At 40.5% G+C, this 20,655-nt stretch overlaps 1 protein-coding gene across 1 annotated transcript in view; it reads left to right on the top strand.

Annotated features, from left to right (window-relative positions):
- LOC121975021 (protein DETOXIFICATION 30-like) overlaps positions 1–20,655 on the top strand; it is a 67,204-nt gene that overhangs the window by 10,764 nt on the left and 35,785 nt on the right. The window lies entirely within an intron of this gene.

The raw sequence follows: 20,655 nt of genomic DNA, 5'->3' as shown, positions 1-20,655 counted from the left end.
CATACAATCATCAAATGATTAGCTCTAGGGCTCTATCTAACAATCTCCCACTAGCACTAGTGCCATTCAGTATAGGCTCTAAGGCCTAATGACCTAGTGTGACCATCATGCTTCCTCTGTGCCAAAGCCTTGGTCAATGGATCTGCGATGTTAGCCTTTGTAGGTACTCTGCAAATTTTCACATCTCCTCTATCGATAATCTCTCGAATGAGATGGAAGCGCCGTAGTATGTGCTTGGTCCGCTGGTGTGAGCGAGGTTCCTTCGCCTGTGCTATAGCTCCATTGTTATCACAATAGAGCTCAACTGAGTCAGCGATGCTAGGAACCACCCCAAGTTCAGTGATGAACTTGCGGATCCAAACTGCCTCCTTTGCTGCCTCTGATGCAGCAATATACTCGGCCTCTGTTGTAGAATCAGCTACTGTGTCCTGCTTCGAACTCTTCCAGCTCACAGCACCACCATTTAAGAAAAACACGAACCCTGACTGCGATCGGTAATCATCCTGATCGGTCTGGAAGCTGGCATCACTGTAACCCTTTACAGTTAGCTCATCATTGCCTCCATATATCAAGAAATATTCTTTAGTCCTTCGTAAGTACTTAAGAATATTCTTGACCGCTATCCAGTGACTTTCACCTGGATCTGACTGGTATCTGCTCGTCATGCTCAAAGCATACGAGACATCAGGTCGAGTACATAGCATGGCGTACATGATCGATCCTATGGCTGAGGCATAAGGGATCTGATCCATGCGGTCTCTCTCCTCTCTAGAAGAGGGACCTTGAGTCTTCGAAAGACTCACGCCATGTGACATCGGCAGAAATCCCTTCTTGGAGTTCTGCATGGCAAAGCGAAGGAGTACCTTGTCAATGTATGTACTCTGACTTAAGCCAAGCAATCTCTTAGATCTATCTCTATAGATCTGAATCCCTAGAATGCGGGATGCCTCACCTAAGTCCTTCATTAAGAAACAACTCCCTAGCCAAGTCTTGACAGACTGAAGCATAGGGATGTCCTTCCCAATGAGTAGTATGTCATCCACATACAATATGAGGAAGACAACTATATCCCCTACAACCTTCTTGTAGACACAAGGCTCATCTTCGTTCTTGATGAAACCAAACTGTTTGATTGCATCATCGAATCGAAGATTCCAGCTCCGAGAAGCTTGCTTTAGTCCATAAATGGACCTACGCAGCTTGCATACTCTGCTAGTATGCTGTGGATCTACAAAACCCTCAGGTTGTGTCATGTACACATCCTCGAGTAGGTTTCCATTCAGAAACGCGGTTTTGACATCCATCTGCCATATCTCATAGTCATGGTAGGCTGCAATAGCAAGCATGATCCGAATGGACTTAAACATCGCTACTGGAGAAAAGGTTTCATCATAGTCAATACCATGAATCTGCTTGAAACCTTTAGCTACCAAGCGACCCTTATAAATAAGTCCATCCATGTCAGTCTTTCTCTTAAAGACCTACTTACACCCTATGAGTTTTACCCCTTCAGGTGGATCAACCAAAGTCCATACTTGGTTGGTGTACATGGATTCCATCTCGGATCTCATGGCTTCTAGCCATTTCTCGGAATCTGGTCTCATCACAGCTTCCTGATAGGTGGTAGGCTCATCCTCTATGAGCACAACGTCATCATGGTCAGACAAGAGAAATGAGTATCTCTCAGGCTGACGACATACCCTATCAGACCTGCGAAGAGGTATGTCTACTTGAACTGGTTGTTGTTCCTCAACTCTTTGTGGAACATCATCCACAACACTTTGTGGTTCCAGTTCAACTTCCATCGAGGCATCAGTGCTATTGTTCGCATCATGAACTTCTTCAAGATCGAACGCACTCCCACTAGTCTTTCTAGAAACAAAGTCCCTTTCTATAAAGACCCCAGTCTTTGCCACAACTACCTTGTGCTGACTGGGAATGTAGAAGTGATATCCCTTAGTTTCCTTGGGATATCCAATAAAGTAACACTTGTCGGATTTGGGTCCTAATTTGTCTGAGACTTGACGTCTAACGTAAGCCTCATAACCCCAAATCCTCATGAAAGACACCTGGGCATCTCTCCCAGTCCATATCCTATACGGTGTCTTTATCACGGCCTTTGATGGAACTCGGTTGAGTATGAAAACTGCCGTGTCTAGAGCATATCCCCATAGATATGTCGGAAGATCTGTGTGACTCATCATAGATCGTACCATATCTAATAAAGTACGATTCCTCCGTTCGGATACACCATTCCACTGTGGTCTTCCAGGAGGAGTGAGTTGGGATAGAATCCCATACTCAGCTAGATAGTCACGGAACTCATGGCTAAGGTATTCTCCACCTCGATCGGATCGAAGTATCTTAATACTCTTGCCAAGCTGGTTCTGTACTTCATTCTTGAATTCTTTGAATTTTTCAAAGGATTCGGACTTATGTGTCATTAAGTACACATAACCGTATCTACTGAAGTCATCAGTAAATGTGATGAAGTACCTATAACCGCCTCTAGCAGCGACATTGAAAGGGCCACATACATCACTATGTATGAGTCCTAACAAATCAGTCGCTCTCTCGCTGTGCCCACTAAAGGGAGTCTTGGTCATCTTGCCTCGTAGGCATGACTCGCATACCTCATATGATTCAAAATCAAATGAGTCCAGCATACCATCCTTATGGAGCTGGGATAAGCGCTTGTCATTTATATGACCTAAGCGACAGTGCCAGAGGTAGGTTTGGTTCATGTCATTTGACTTGAACCTCTTGGTATTTATGTTATAGATAGGGCTCTCAAGGTCTAGAATATAGAGTCCGTTTATTAGAGGTGCACTACAATAGAACATATCGTTTAAATAGACAGAACAACATTTGTTCTTTATTATAAACGAGAATCCTTTCTTGTCCAAACAAGAAACTGAAATTATGTTCTTAGTCAAGGCAGGCACATAACAACAATCATCTAATTCTAGTACAAGCCCAGAGGGAAGAGATAGATGATAAGTTCCTATAGCAATAGCAGCAACTCGTGCTCCATTGCCTACTCGTAGGTCTATCTCACCCTTCGTCAATGCCCTGCTATTTCTCAGCGCTTGTACATTAGTACAAATGTGCGAAGCACATCCGGTATCTAATACCCACGATGAAGAAATAGAGAGGTTGACTTCTATAACATGTATACCTGAAGTAGAAATCTTATTTCTCTTCTTCGTAAGATCTTCCAAGTATTCTCTGGAGTTCCTCTTCCAGTGTCTTGCTTGTCCTTGATATAAGTGACAAAGATGTTCAACCATATCGTAAGCGCTCATCAACTCATGTTGCTTCTGAAGCTCAGAGTTCATGGTTGTGAGCATAAGACAGGACACATCTAATGCGTCATCTTGATGCTTCTTGTAAGCATCCCGGTCAGCTCGCGTGGCAGTGGCAGGAGGAGCCTCCGGAATGGGCTGCTTCAGAACGTACAGTTTACGTTCCTGAGTGAGAACTATTCTCAGGTTCCTGTACCAGTCCAGGAAATTTGCTCCGTTGAGCTTGTCCTTCTTAAGGACAGAACGCAGGGAGAAAGAGTTCGTATTCGACGTCATGGTTATCTACAACAGAAAATTTGCAGAAATAAATATCATATTCTTTTAAAATTATTTAATTAGGCCTTTAATTAAACGATGCTCCCACTGAATTCTATAATTCTTGTGGGACAAGATCCACATCATACTAACCCTTGAGTTAGCTTTGGCTAATACGCCCAAGGCTTAGTATGATCGGTAGGTAAAGATTACCAATTACATCTTTATGCAACTCTTCTTTATAAAATCAATATCTGCATTTATATTAAAACTCGAGTTAGCTTTAGCTAATACGCTCGAGAGTTAATATAGATGTGATTTTGACCTATCATTCCAACTATTGGAAGAATGCCTATAGTTGACTCGATCCAACCGAGTAACTAGGAATACTCAATCTAATTGAGTTTGTATTCACCCATGCGTTGATAGGCGGGACCAAGATTGTCCCTCCGTACCCTACCAAGATAATATGTATTGCTCTGCTTTGGCAGATTCAACAATACATGTGATCGAGGTAGTGATAGGTATCACGGCACGGTTAGGCATTTAGAGTTGGTTCGATCAAGATCTAATCTAATCGAAAAGGATGCATCTTGTGCACGACTTAGATCTAATCTAATCGCAAGGGTGCATCATGTGCACGACTTAGATCTAATCTAATCGTAAGGCACTAATTAATTAATTACTTATTAAACATGCATCATATACATAAGCAATTAACTAATTAATATATATTTGTGATTTAGTCATGGACCTACTACGATCTTCTCAAGCCAATGAGAAGATCGAATGGTCAACCTAGGGTCAACAGCTTCTCCAAGCTCCTCCCTTTGACCACCTTGTGTTGCTCGTGCCCGCCTCGGAACTCCGTCTCGTGTGGACCCTCCACCGCTCCAATTTGTACATTACAATTTGAAACTCGAGTTACATTCAAGTCTAAATCTAATTTACAACAAGAATATAAGACAAAGGCACGACGCGCAGGTCGCAGAAAAATAAAAGCATACAACACGCGCAAACACATAACGGCACGCAGGCCGTATTATGAATTACAACACAATCCAATCATATTGGGTTTTGGGCCATGACTATCACAAAATTAATATATAATTCAAAATTATATATTTTCATAATTTTCTATAATTTTTTAAAATAATTTTTACAATTTTTACGAGTAAAATTTCCCGGCGGTCCCGTTTAGCGGTTTCGGGCGCAATCGCGGAACGGATCCCCTTGCGGGGCCAGGGGCAGCGCCCCTACCCATGATCTAACCATCGCGAGGGTTCGTTTGTGATCCAATAGCGCCTAAACCCGCTGTCCCAAAACAATTTGGGCCGAGACATTGCCGTTTCGGAAAAATCTTCCCGGCGGGTTCATTTTTAGCGATTTTGGGTGCAATCGCGGAGCAACTCCCCTTGCGGGGTTAGGGGCAGTACCCCTACCCACGATCTAACCATCGTGAGTTGCTCCTTTGCGATCTAATGGCACCCAAGCCCGCTGTCCCAAACGGATTTGGGGCAAAACGAAGCCGTTTTGGGAAAATCTTTCGGTAGCCGAAGCCTACAAGTGCCGAGACACTTGTGCTTCGCTTCTACGGAAAAATTACCCATAAAAACTATAAAATCATAATTTTATAGAAAATTACAGAAACTTTAGTTTTCATAAAACCAAAAATCAAACTCGTACAAGCCTTGCACGTGGCTCTGATACCACTGTTGGGTTTTTCGGGCCGCGGAAACCCCGAATCACCCAAAGCCGTAGGATCCGTGCAAATAAAAATTTCGAAAAACACGAGTACGAGTTATAAACTACGATCTACAGTAGATCTACAAAGGAAAACACTTTATACCTTTGATGCGTGCCCTTTCGCGTTCCCGCTCGTCCAACGGTACGCCGGATCTCGAGAGTGTCAACGTAGACACTCCTCTAATGATATCCACACGAACAAGGAGTGTCTCTCACACTCAAAGGATGGAGAAGAGAGCCCCAAGTGTGCTAGCACTTTCTAGAGCTCTCGAATGGGATTGGAAAGGTAGAAAAGAAGAAGATACAAAAGAAATCTTATACACTCACTAGTAGTATCCTTCCTTTGTGACCTTCACTCTTCCTTTGCTCTTGGAATTAACTCAACCACCTTCTCCACACCATGGAAGTCACAGCAAAAACAGCAAGAGAAGAGAAGGAAGAAGCAAGGAAGAAGATGAGACAATTACCACACATCAATATACACTAAATGAAAACCATTTACTCTTTAGTGTGGCCGACCACACACATAACTCCCTCATTTAATGTGGCCGGCCACATTAAATGGAATGGGAAGTGTTGTAACCTCCATGAGGTGGCATGTGATGTGGCAAGGATGAGTCATCCTTATGATGTGGCAACACATCAAGTCAAACTTGATGTTTCAACTTCTACTTGGTCAAGTCAAACTTGACCAATTGTCTTCCTTGTTGAGTTAAATCCAACCTTTGATTCAAGTCAATTTCAATTTAATGAATCTCAATTCATTAATATAAATTGACTCAATAAATCAAATTTAAATTAGACTCATTCAACAATTGAATCTAATTGAGTCTAACTCAATAAGTCTAATTTGAATCCAATCTTTGGTGCATCATATGAACCTAATCCAATTGGTTCATCATATGAACCTAATCTCCATCCACTTGTTCTTTGTGTGTGACCCAATAGGTTCTTGTAACGTTGGCAATGTTTCTAAACTCCTTTAGAAACATAAGCAATGAGCGGCATCTAGCAATACATCATTGCTACCCAAGTTACAAGAAATGTCGAGATCCAACATCACCTTGTGACTACTAATTGTGACTCCTCACAATATATGACAAGTGTCCTTCTATCCTAGACATCTAGATTGATCAATGTGAGGCATAGACCGTGTCATCCTCTGACCAATCTAAATCTTGAACTCCAAGTAGACTCACTCAATCAAATGAGCTCAATATCTCATATTGACTCATTTGGTTATGGCCATACACTTCGTGGTCTTACTCTATCAAGAATATCTATGTCACTCCCATCATATAGGAGGGATAGATCCCATCTACATCACTCACATCCCTCTGCATAATTCGTTACATACCCAGTAATCGCCTTTATAGTCCACCCAGTTACGGGTGACGTTTGACGAAATCAAAGTACATAACTCCTTATGTAGGGATCCATGGTGACTTCAGGTCTAAGGACTAATAGTCATACTAATAGCCACATGAGAAAGTATATGACACTCATATAACGATCCATGATACTTTCTCATGGCGGGTCATTCAGTATACATTCTCTAATGCATACCCATGTGTCAGCTTGATATCTCTATATCCATGACTTGTGAGATCAAGTCATCGAGCTGACCTACATGCTAGTCTTATTGTATTAACATTGTCCCTGAATGTTAATACTCGACTAGGAATGAATTAGAGTAGTGTTCCCTATATCATCTCACTATCGATTTAACCAATCGATTGATATAGGTAAGAACCTTCTACTCAAGGACGTTACTATACTTATTTTATCTGGCACTAATATAAATAAGCATAATAACCAAAAACCAAATGCCTTAATATATATACAAGAATATGAAATACATGAGTCCATACAATCATCAAATGATTGACTCTAGGGCTCTAACTAACAATCTCAACCTGTCAACATGCTCACTGAGACTTTTATTCAAAATGTAATAATAACATATACATTGAATAAATCACGATATTTTATAATGTGTTACATTTTAAAGTCCCAAGACTTCATATATTTTTGAAATAACTCTTTAGTCAATGCTTAGTAAAAAAACCTACAAGCATAGCAAGTGTAAGGATATACTCAAGAATTATATTATTTCTTATCAATAATATTCCTTATAAAATTATACTTAATTTCTTTATGCTTACCTTTGTTGTGATATTTGGGATCCTTAAAAAATTCTATAGCGGCTTGATTGTGACAGAATATTATAACGGGACTCTTATTATCTTCAACACTCTTCAGATGCTTCAGGAACCTTCTTAACCAGACAATTTCTTACATAGCTACTACACAATCTGCATACTCAACTTTCATTGTTGATGTTAGGAATTTCGGGCCGCAAAAAAACCGCTTTTTCGCGTTGCGGAAACCCCGATTCCCATGCCACCGGATCCGTGTGAAGTAAAATAAAATAAAATTTTACGTGTACGAGTTTCTTACCTCTAGATCTACACTAGAACTACATGGTTGAGAGATTTTACCCTTGATGCGATGCCCTTCGTAATCCCGCTCGTCCAAAGGTTCGCCGGATCTCAAGATCGTCAAGTGTATGATCCTCTATGCGTATCCACACGAACAAACTAGGTGGAGAAGACCAAACAAAGGTGTGCTAGCACCTTAGGTGGTTCGGCCAAGGAGGAGGAGAGGGAGAGGAGAATGAGAGGAGGAAGATGATGGAATGAATTGGCTTGAATGAAAAGTTAATCCATCCATTCAACCATAAGTGGCCGGCCACATTAAGGAGTGTAACCTCCTTTCTCATTTAATGTGGCCATTAAAGAGGAGATTTGTAACCTCCATGAGGTGGCACACACATGTGCTAAACTTAATGATGTGTAACACCATTATTGGCCACTTAATGCCAACTCACAAATGAGGTGGCATATAGTCAAGTCAAACTTGACTTTTCATCTTCCTCTCAAGTCAAGTCAAACTTGACATTATAACTCCCATGGTTGTTCTAATCCAACCATTTGATTCAAGCCAATTTAATATAATGAATCTAATTTATTTAATTAAATTGATTCAATGAGTCATAATCTAAATTAGACTCATTGAACACATGAATCAAATTGAGTCCAACTCAATTAGTACAATTAGGATTACTCTTAATCTAATTTGGTTCATCACATGAACCTAATCCTCTTGGTTCATCATATGAACCTAATCTCCATCTAATTATCCTTTGTGTGTGACCCTATAGGTTCTTGTAACGTTGGCAATGCTCCTAAACCCATTTAGAAGAATAAGTAATGAGCGGTATTTAGCAATACATCATTACTACCCAAGTTACAAGAATTGAGATCCAACATCACCTTGTGACTACTAATTGTGACTCTTCACAATATATGACATTATCCTTCTATCCTAGACATCTAGATTAATCAATGTGAGGCATAGACCGTGTCATCCTCTAATCAATCTAAATCTTGAACTCCAAGTAGACTCACTCAAACAAATGAGCTCAATATCTCATATTGACTCATTTGGGCATGGCCATGCACTTCGTGGTCTCACTCTATCAAGAATATCGATGTCGCTCCCGTCATATAGGAGGGATAGATCCCATCTACATCACTCACATCCCTCTACATAATTCGTTACATACCCAGTAATCGCCTTTATAGTCCACCCAGTTACGGGTGACGTTTGACGAAGTCAAAGTACGTAACTCCTTATGTAGGGATCCATGGTGACTTCAGGTCCAAGGACTAGTAGTCATACTAATAGCCACATGAGAAAGTATATGACACTCATATAACGATCTGTGATACTTTCTCATGGCGGGTCATTCAGTATACATTCTCCAATGCATACCCATGTGTCAACTTGATATCTCCACATCCATGACTTGTGAGATCAAGTCATCGAGTTGACCTACATGCTAGTCTTGTTGCATTAACATTGTCCCTGAATGTTAATACTCGAATAGGAATGATTAAGAGTAGTGTTCCCTATATCATCTCACTATCGATTCAACCAATCGATTGATATAGATAAGAACCTTCTACTCAAGGACGCTACTATACTTAGTTATTTGGTACCAATACAAGTAAGTATAATAACCAAAACAAATGCCTTTATTAATATACAAGAATATGATACAATGAGTCCAGACAACAATCATCAAATGATTGGCTCTAGGGCTCTAACTAACAATCTCCCACTAGGACTAGTGCTAATCAGTGTAAGCTCTAAGCCCCAATGACTTAGTGTGACCATCATGCTTTCTCTGTGCCAAAGCCTTGGTCAAGGGATTTGCGATGTTAGCCTCTGTGGGTACTCTGCAAATCTTCACATCTCCTCTATCGATAATCTCTCGAATGAGATGGAAGCGCCGTAGTATGTGTTTGGTCCACTGGTGTGAGCGAGGTTCCTTAGCCTGTGCTATAGCTCTATTGTTGTCACAATAGAGCTCAATAGGGTCAGCGATACTAGGAACTACCCCAAGTTCAGTGATGAACTTGCGGATCCAAACTGCCTCCTTTGCTGCTTCTGATGCAGCAATATACTCGACCTCTGTTGTAGAATCAGCGACTGTGTCCTGCTTCGAACTCTTCCAGCTCACAACACCACCATTTATGCAAAACATGAACCCTGACTGCGAATGATAATCATCCTGGTTGGTCTAGAAGCTAGCATCACTGTAACCCTTTACAGCTAGCTCATTATCGCCTCCATATATCAAGAAATATTCTTTAGTCCTTTCAAGTACTTAAGAATATTCTTGACCGCTATCCAGTGACTTTCACCTAGATCTAACTGGTATCTGCTCATCATGCTCAAAGCATACGAGACATCAGGACGAGTACATAGCATGACGTACATGATAGATCCTATGGCTGAGGTATAAGGGATCTGATCCATGCGGTCTCTCTCCTCTCTAGAAGAGGGACCTTGAGTCTTCGAAAGACTCACACCATGTGACATCGGCAGAAATCCCTTCTTGGAGTTCTGCATGACAAACCGTAGGAGTACCTTGTCAATATATGTACTCTGACTTAGACCAAGCAATCTTTTAGATCTATCTCTATAGATCTGTATCCCTAGAATGCGGGATGCTTCACCTAAGTCCTTCATTGAGAAACATGTCCCTAGTCAAGTCTTGACAGACTGTAGCAAAGGGATGTCTTTCCCAATGAGTAGTATGTCATCCACATACAAAATAATGAAGACAACTATGCTACCTACAATCTTCTTGTAGACACAAGGCTCATCTTCGTTCTTGATGAAACCAAACTATTTGATTGCATCATTGAATCGAAGATTCCATCTCTGAGAAGCTTGCTTCAGTCCATAAATGGACCTATGCAACTTGCATACTCTGCTAGTATGCTGTGGATCTACAAAACCCTCAAGTTGTGTCATGTACACATCCTCGAGCAGATTTCCATTCAGAAACATGGTTTTGACATCCATCTGCCATATCTCATAGTCATGGTATGCTACAATAGCAAGCATGATCCGAATGGACTTAAACATCGCTACTGGAGAAAAGGTTTCATCATAGTCAATACCATGAATTTGCTTGAAACCTTTAGCTACCAAGCGACCATTATAGATAAATCCATCCATATCAGTCTTTCTCTTAAAGACACACTTACACCCAATGGGTTTTACCCCTTCAGGTGGATCAACCAAAGTCCATACTTGGTTGATGTACATGGATTCCATTTCTGATCTCATGGCCTCTAGCCATTTCTCAGAATCTGGTCTCATCATAGCTTCCTGATAGGAGGTGGGCTCATCTTCTATGAGCACAACATCATCATGGTCAGACAAGAGAAATGAGTATCTCTCAGGCTGACGACATACCCTATCAGACCTGCGAAGAGATATGTCTACTTGAACTGGTTGTTGTTCCTCAACTCCTTGTGGAACAACATCATTCACAACACTTTGTGGTTCCAGTTCAACTTCCATCGAGGCTTCAGTGCTATTGTTCGCATCTTGAATTTTTTCAAGATCGAACGTACTCCCACTAGTCTTTCTAGAAACAAAGTCCCTTTCTAGAAAAACCCCAGTCTTAGCCACAACTACCTTGTGTTGACTGGGAATGTAGAAGTAATATCCCTAAGTTTCCTTGGGATATCCGATAAAATAGCACTTGTCGGATTTGGGTCCTAGTTTATCTGAGACTTGACATCTAACGTAAGCCTCATAACCCCAAATCCTCATAAAAGACACCTGGGCATCTCTCCCAGTCCAAATCCTATATGGTGTCTTTATCACGGCCTTGGATGGAACTCAGTTGAGTATAAAAGCTGTCGTATCTAGAGCATAGCCCCAAAGGAATGTTGGAAGATCTGTGTGACTCACCATAGATCGTACCATATCTAACAGGGTACGATTCCTCCTTTCGGATACACCATTCCACTGTGGTGTTCCAGGAGGAGTGAGTTGGGATAGAATCCCACACTCAACTAGATAGTCACGAAACTCATGGCTAAGGTATTCTCCACCTCGATCTGATCAAAGTATCTTAATACTCTTGCTAAGCTGGTTCTGTACTTCATTCTTGAATTCTTTGAACTTTTCAAAGGATTCTGACTTATCTGTCATCAAGTACACATAACCATATCTACTAAAGTCATCAGTAAATGTGATGAAGTACCTATAACTGCCTCTAGCAGCGACATTGAAAGGGCCACATACATCACTATGTATAAGTCCTAACAAATCAGTTGCTCTTTCGCTGTGCCCACTAAAGGGAGTCTTGGTCATCTTGCCTAGTAGGCATGACTCGCATGTCTCATATGATTCAAAATCAAATGAGTCCAACAAACCATCTTTATGGAGCTGGGATAAGCACTTGTCATTTATATGACCTAAGCGACAGTGCCAGATATAGGTTTGGTTCAAGTCATTTGACTTGAACCTTTTGGTACTTATGTTATAGATAGGGCTCTCAAGGTCTAGAATATAGAGTCCGTTCATCAGAGATGCACTACAATAGAACATTTCATTTAAATAAACTGAACAACATTTATTCTTTATAATAAATGAAAACCCTTTCTTGTCCAAACAAGAAACTGATATAATGTTCTTAGTCAAGGCAGACACATAACAACATTCATCTAATTCTAGTACAAGCCCAGAGGGTAGAGATAGATAGCAAGTTCCTACAGTAACATCAGCAACCCGTGCTCCATTGCCTACTCGTAGGTTTATCTCGCCCTTCGTAAATGCTCTGCTATTTCTCAGCGCTTGTACATTAGTACAAATATGAGAAGCCCATCCGGTATCTAATACCCACGATGAAGAAATAGAGAAGTTGACTTCTATAACATTTATACCTGAAGTAGAAATCTTTTTCTCTTCTTCTTAAGATCTTCCAGGTATCCTGTGCAGTTCCTCTTCCAGTGCCCTACTTGTCCTTGATACAGTTGATGAAGATGTTCAACCACATCATAAGCACCCATCAACTCGTGTTGCTTCCGAAGCTCAGAGTTCATGGTTGCGAGCATGAGACATGACACATCTAATGCGTCATCTTGATGCTTCTTGTAAGCATCTCGGTCAGCTTGCGTGGCAGTGGCAGGAGGTGCCTCCAGAATGGGCTGCTCCAGAATGTACAGTTTACGTTCCTGTGTGAGAACAATTCTTAGATTCCCGTATCAGTCCAGGAAATTAGCTCCGTTGAGCTTGTCCTTCTTAAGGACAGAACGCAGGGAGAAAGAGTTCGTATTTGACGTCATGGCAATCTACAACAGAAATTAAAGTAGAAAGTAAATATTATATTCCTTTTATCATTTAATTAGGCCTTTAACTAAATGATGCTCCCACTGAATTATAGAACTTTTGTAGAATCAAGTTAGTGATGTGGTCAAACCACACTTACTAGATTCTAACCAATCAGCTATAATTTTTTGTGGGACAAGATCCACATCATACTATGCCCTGAGTTAGCTTTGGCTAAAACGCCCAAGACTTAGTATGATCGGTAGGTAACTAATTACCAATTAAATCTCTATGCAACTCTTGTTTATAGAATCAAGATCCGCATTTATATTAAAACTCGAGTTAGCTTTGGCTAATACACCCAAGAGTTAATATAAACGTGATTTTGTTCTATCTACCAACAATTGGAAAATGCCTATAGTTAAACTCGATCCAATTGAGTTAACTAGTTACTCAATCTAATTGACTTGTACTCACCCATGCGTTGATAGGCAGGACCAAGATTGTCCCTCCGCACCCTACCAAGATAGTATGTGTTGCTCTGCTTTGGCAGATTCAACAACATCATGCGATCGAGGTAGTGATGGGTATCACGGTATGGTAGACATTTCGAGTTGACGCGATTTAGATCTAATCTAATCGATGATGTGTATCATATACGCGATTTAGATCTAATCTAATCGTTAAGGGTGCATCTTGTACACGATTTAGATCTAATCTAACCGTTAATGCACTAATTAATTACTTAATCTAGCATGCATCACATATACACACACAAGCAATTAATTAAATATTTTATGATTATTCATGGCCCTACTACGATCTTCTCAAGCCAATGAGAAGATCAGATGGTCAACCTAAGGTCAACAGCTTCTCAAGCTCCTTCCTTTGATCACCTTGTGTTGCTCGCGCCCTTCTCGTAACTCCGTCTCGAGTTGACCTTCCACCGCTCCAATTTTGTACATTACAATGGTGAAACTCGAGTTACATTCGAGTCTAAACTAATTTACAACAAGAATAAATAGAGAAAGGCACGACACGCAGGCCGTGAATCAAGTACAACACGCGCAAACACACAAAATGTACGCATGCCATATTATGAATTACAACACAATCTTTCAAATCCAATTTGGATCTTTTGGGCCATACTATCACAAAATAATACATAATTCTAAATTATGTATTTTCTATAATTTTTACCACAATTTTTACAATTTTTATGAGTAAAATTCCCGGCGATCCCGTTTAGCGGGTTTTCAGGCGCAATCGCGGAACGAAGCCCCTTGCGGGGTCAGGGACAGCGCCCCTACCCGCGATATAACCATCGCGAGTGTTCCTTAGTGATCCTACAGCGCCTTAGCCCGCTGTCCCAAAAAGATTTGGGGCTAAACCTTGCCGTTTCAGAAAAATTTTCTCGGTAGCCGAAGCCTACAAGTGTCTAAACACTTGTGCTTCGCTTCTACGAGAAAAATACCTATAAAAACTATAAAAATAGAAAATTCACAGAATATTACAGAACTGATATTTTTCATAAAAATACAAATTAAACTCGTACAAGACTTCACACGTGGCTCTAATACCACTGTTGGGAATTTCGGGCCGTAAAAAAAACCGCTTTTTCGCGTTGCGGAAACCCCGATTCCCATGCCACCGGATCCGTGTGAAGTAAAATAAAACAAAATTTTACGTGTACGAGTTTCTTACCTCTATATCTACACTAGAACTGCATGGTTGAGAGATTTTACCCTTGATGCGATGCCCTTCGCAATCCCGCTCGTCCAAAGGTTCGCCGGATCTCAAGATCGTCAAGTGTACGATCCTCTATGCGTATCCACACGAACAAACTAGGTGGAAAAGACCTAACAAAGGTGTGCTAGTACCTTAGGTGGTTCGGTCAAGGAGGAGGAGAGGGAGAGGAGAATGAGACGAGGAAGATGATGGAATGAATTGGCTTGAATGAAAAATTAATCCATCCATTCAACCATAAGTGGCTGGCCACATTAAGGAGTGTAACCTCCTTTCTCATTTAATGTAGCCATTAAATAGGATATTTGTAACCTCCATGAGGTGGCACACACATATGCTAAACTTAATGATGTGTAACACCATTATTGGCCACTTAATGCCAACTCACAAATGAGGTGGCATATAGTCAAGTCAAACTTGACTTTTCATCTTCCTCTCAAGTCAAGTCAAACTTGACATTATAACTCCCATGGTTGATCTAATCCAACCGTTTGATTCAAGCCAATTTAATATAATGAATCTAATTCATTTAATTAAATTGATTCAATGAGTCATAATCTAAATTAGACTCATTGAACACATGAATCAAATTGAGTCCAACTCAATTAGTACAATTAGGATTACTCTTAATCCAATTTGGTTCATCACATGAACCTAATCCTATTGGTTCATCATATGAACTTAATCTCCATCTAATTGTCCTTTATGTGTGACCCTATAGGTTCTTGTAACGTTGGCAATGCTCCTAAACCCATTTAGAAGCATAAGTAATGAGCGGTGTCTAGCAATACATCATTACTACCCAAGTTACAAGAATGTTGAGATCCAACATCACCTTGTGACTACTAATTGTGACTCTTCACAATATATGACATTGTCCTTCTATCCTAGACATCTAGATTGATCAATGTGAGGCATAGACCGTGTCATCCTCTAATCAATCTAAATCTTGAACTCCAAGTAGACTCACTCAAACAAATGAGCTCAATATCTCATATTGACTCATTTGGGCATGGTCATGCACTTCGTAGTCTCACTCTATCAAGAATATCGATGTCGCTCCCGTCATATAGGAGGGATAGATCCTATCTACATCACTCACATTCCTCTGCATAATTCGTTACATACCCAGTAATCGCCTTTATAGTCCACCTAGTTACGGGTGACGTTTGACGAAGCCAAAGTACGTAACTCCTTATGTAGGGATCCATGGTGACTTCAGGTCCAAGGACTAGTAGTCATACTAATAGCCACATGAGAAAGTATATGACACTCATATAACGATCCATGATACTTTCTCATAGCGGGTCATTCAGTATACATTCTCCAATGCATACCCATGTGTCAACTTGATATCTCCATATCCATGACTTATGAGATCAAGTCATCGAGTTGTCCTACATGCTAGTCTCATTGCATTAACATTGTCCCTGAATGTTAATACTCGACTAGGAATGATTAAGAGTAGTGTTCCCTATATCATCTCACTATCGATTCAACCAATCGATTGATGTAGGTAAGAACCTTCTACTCAAGGACGTTACTATACTTAGTTATTTGACACCAATACAAGTAAGTATAATAACCAAAACAAATGCCTTTATTAATATACAAGAATATGATACAATGAGTCCATACAACAATCATCAAATGATTAGCTCTAGGGCTCTAACTAACAGTTGACTGTACTATACAAGCATGTTTCTTATTGTTCTATGAGATGACGTCACCATTCAATAATAAGGTATAGTCATATGTGGATTTTCTATCATTAAGATCCTCCACCCAATTTATATCTTTGTCACCCTTTAGGCTCATATTTGTTCCTTAAAAATAGAGACAATAATCTGTTATCCCTTTGAGCAATCTAAATATCCTTTTCACCGCTTTCCAGTGTCTTGATCATGAGTTTGATTGGAAACAACTAGCTAAGTCAACAACATATCTTATATTAGGATAAGTATACAACATAGTGTAAATTAAACTACCAATGACATTGGCATATGATTTTTTCTTTATTTCAGTTATTTCTTTCAGAGTGTTAGGATACATACTTTTATTCAGAATAGTATCTCTCACTACAGGTATTTGTTCAATGTTGCAATTAGTATCTTAGTAATATAAGACTCTTAAGACAAATCCAAAATCTTTTTTGATCGATCTCTAATGATCTTTACTCTTAAGATGTATTGGTGCAAGTTGCACTAACAGTCTGACTCAGGTTTTGATGAATGATAAAGTAAGTTAAGTTATGTTTAATGTGATCTAACAATTTAACTAAGTGTGCAGGAGAAGTCCAGATAGGTCGATGGGCTGATCGGATATCTGGTAAGAAATCTAGCTATGTCGATAAAGAGAAGTCCAGATAGGTTGATGAGTTGATCGGATATCTGGCAAGAAATCCAGCTAGGTCGACGGGCTGACAGGATAGTCGCTACGAAGTCTAGATAGGTTGACGGACTGACCGAATATCTGGCACGAAGTCTAGCTTGATCAATGGGGCGACTAGATACCTGACATGAAGTCTTGACAGGTGTTCGGGCTTACCGGATGTCTGGCAAAGCGGTAAGTTAAGGTAAGTCACTGGAGGAGAGTGACTTGGTGAGGATGCGTTCCCCGTTTGAGGGAACAATAGGCGTTGATCCAACTTAGATCCATTTGGGAAATCTAAGTTAAGATCTTGATTAGATTCTGGTCTTGATGAGACATAATTTAATTACTACTCTTGATTATAATTGTATTAACACTTATTTTACAGGGTAATATAAGTTTTATTGTAACGCCCAGGCTCAGGCCAGCCCCACCCGAACTGAATTGGGCACGCCACCAGAATTGCCCATCAGGTTGACGACTAGCTCCACAGACTACTAGAGGTCCTTTCAGCGTGCTTTGTCCTCACTCGCACTCACCCTGGAAAACTTCAAAGGAGGTCACCCATCCTCAGATTTCTCCAAGCCAAGTATGCTTAATTTTAGAGTTCTTAAGTTTGGATTTCTGAAAAGGAAGGTGCACCTTGGTGATATGGATAGTACCATCTAACCTTTTAAGCCATACTTAACCAAAATCTTATAACCGGGGTATTACAATCACCCCCACTTAAAGACACAATGTCCTCGTTGTGTAACCACGAATCACACCATAGATAAATCCTAGAATCTCCCTCGCTAGGTGGTGCCCTGGGTGCTCCTGCCACAGGCGCACTCACGGTCGCTAGGTCGCTCTGATACCATCTGTAACGCCCCAGCCTGGGTTGGCCCCACTTGAACTGAACCGTGCACGGCACTAGAATTGTCCATCAGGTTGACGACTAGCTCCACAGACCACAAGAGGTTCTTTCAGCGTGCTTTATCCTCACTCGCATGCACCCTGGAAAATTTTCCAGGAGATCACCCATCCTCAGATTTCTCCAAGCCAAACATGCTTAACTTTGGAGTTCTTAAGTTTCGGTTTCTGGAAAGGAAGGTGCACCTTGGTGATATGGATAGTACCATCTAACCTTTTAAGTCATACTTAACTAGAATCTCAGAAACAGGGTATTACATTTATTGTCTAGGACTAATTTCATTTTACAGGAAATAAAGGCTGCTGAAAAGTTGGTCTGGGTGCCCGAAGTGGTCTGGGCGCTCGGAAGTGATCCGGGTAGCCGGAGTACCCAAAATCAATCTTGTCGCTAGCTTGGAGCGCGTTGATTGGATGACTGACGTCACAGTCCAGGCGCCCGAAACTACCTATATAAGCAGCCTTCCACTAGGAGCATAAAACACAACTTCTCTCTGCAACTACTTTCTTGCGCGTTGCTCCAAAGAGCTCCTACAACGTTGTGAAGCTTCTCCAACAACCTATGGCTCAATTTTTATTTTCCTTGTTGTCGGTAACTTTATTTTATAGTTCTTGTACTTATTGTGTAACTCTTTTATGAACTATTAGTAGATTGTCCAATGAAAGCACTATCACGTGCGGGCCTTGGAGTAGGAGTCAATGAAGACTCCGAACCAAGTAAAACTTGGTGTGTTAGCGTTGTTTTCGTTATTATTTTCCGCTGCATACTTTGACTTGATAATGATTTTTCAATGATTACTATTCACCCCTCTCTAGCGTTCTTTTTGATCCAACAAGTGGTATCAGAGCATGTACTGCTCTAATTTGGTGCAACCACCAATTAGGCAAGTATGAATTAGAGGTCTTACATAAATCAAATTTAATTTCTTCTCACTTACCGCTAAGGAGAGCTTATGATGTTTCACATCAATTATAGCGTCGACGGTAGCAAAGAAAGGCCTTCCCAAGATAATAGGAATCTTAGGGTCTTCACCCATCTCTAGGACTACACAACCGGTAGGCACTATAAAGTTACCTACATCTACTGGCACATCCTCTAGAATATCCAAAGGATATCTATAAGAATGGTCAACGAGTTGGAAAACCATAGTAGTTAATTTGAAATGTCCTAGATCAAATTTCTTACAAAAAAAATAAGCCATGAGAATTATCCTTGCTTTTAAATCAGAAAAAGCTTTGCTTATCTTGGTTATACCAATGTTACATGGTATGGAGAAGCTTCTTGGATCCTTTAACTTTGGAGGCAACTTGTTCAGAATTAGTGCACTACACTCCTCCGTCAATGATATTGTCTCAAAGTCCTCCAAATGATGTCTCTTATAAACTTGACAAACTTTTGCACTTGGTCTAGAGCAACAAGGAGAGGTATGTCTATGCAAAACACCTTGATCTTCTCCAAAAAATTTTCAAATTCTTCATTCTTTTTGGCTTTCACTAGCCTTTATTGGAAGGGTATTGGAGGTACATAGGTTCACAGTGGAGGATTGTGGCTAGATTTATCATTCTTCTTCTCAGGTTCCTTTTGAGTGTGATCATCATCAAAGTCCTTCTAAGTATATCCATCTATGTGGACTTAGTCACCTTTTTTGTTCGTTTGAGGCACAAGAGGTTCAGTTAGGGATTTACCACTTCTCAGGACAATCGCATGGCAATGCTCAATTGGATTCAATTCTAGTTGTCCTAGAAATCTCCCTAGAGTTCTTGTCAAGGAGCTAGCGACCTATGTAAGTTAAGTTTCAAGTAGTTTAGTTTAACTTTCAAAATTATGGACCATACCTTTCAATTATTTAACATCTTCTCTTCTCTGGGATAGCTTGGCTATGAAACCTTCCATTATCTTCTCCATTCTATTTAGTTGGGAGGAAAATTAAACTTCCATAGCTTGCCCAAAATTTATCTGCCCTCCTTGATTTTGATTGTTCTAGTATGAAAAATGGAATGATTTTTCCAACTAGGATTATATATTTTTGAGGAGGGATTGTTCGACCTTGCATTGAAGTTGTTTATCGCATCCACTTGTTCAATTTTCACAAGTTGTGCAGTAATAGTTCCCAGTTGACATGTGTCTGCTGCATGCTCTGCATCACCGCATACCTCATAAGATACATTAGCAAGGTGTTGGAGCTTTCGAGCCGCAAAAACAACTTTTTGCGTTGCGGAAAATCTCGAAGTTCTTGCCACGGATCCATGCGAAGATAAAAATTTACATATACATAGTTTTCTCCTAGATCTACACTAGATCTACATGATAGAAGTTATACCTTTGTAGCGATGCCCTTCGCTTATCCCGCTCGTCCAAACGGTAGCCGGATCTCATAGAGTGTCAAGCGTACACTCCTCAACACGTATCCACACTGACAAGAGATGGAGAAAGACCACTTAGAATGTGCTAGCACTCTTGGATGGTCACGTCAATGGAGGAGAGGGAGAGAGGAGTAGAGAGGAAGAAGAGAGAATTAAAGTTAGCACACACTTGCACTTATTCCCCTTTTAAGTGGTCGGCCACTCATGGAATACCAAGAGTCATGGCTCTTGGTCTTCCTCATGAGGTGGCACACACTTG

This window comes from Zingiber officinale, chromosome 4B, assembly GCF_018446385.1.
Source record: "Zingiber officinale cultivar Zhangliang chromosome 4B, Zo_v1.1, whole genome shotgun sequence".
Classification (NCBI taxonomy): domain Eukaryota; kingdom Viridiplantae; phylum Streptophyta; class Magnoliopsida; order Zingiberales; family Zingiberaceae; genus Zingiber; species Zingiber officinale.
The sequence above is the reverse complement of the archived record's forward strand: the minus strand, read 5'-3'. Positions and strand labels throughout refer to the sequence as shown.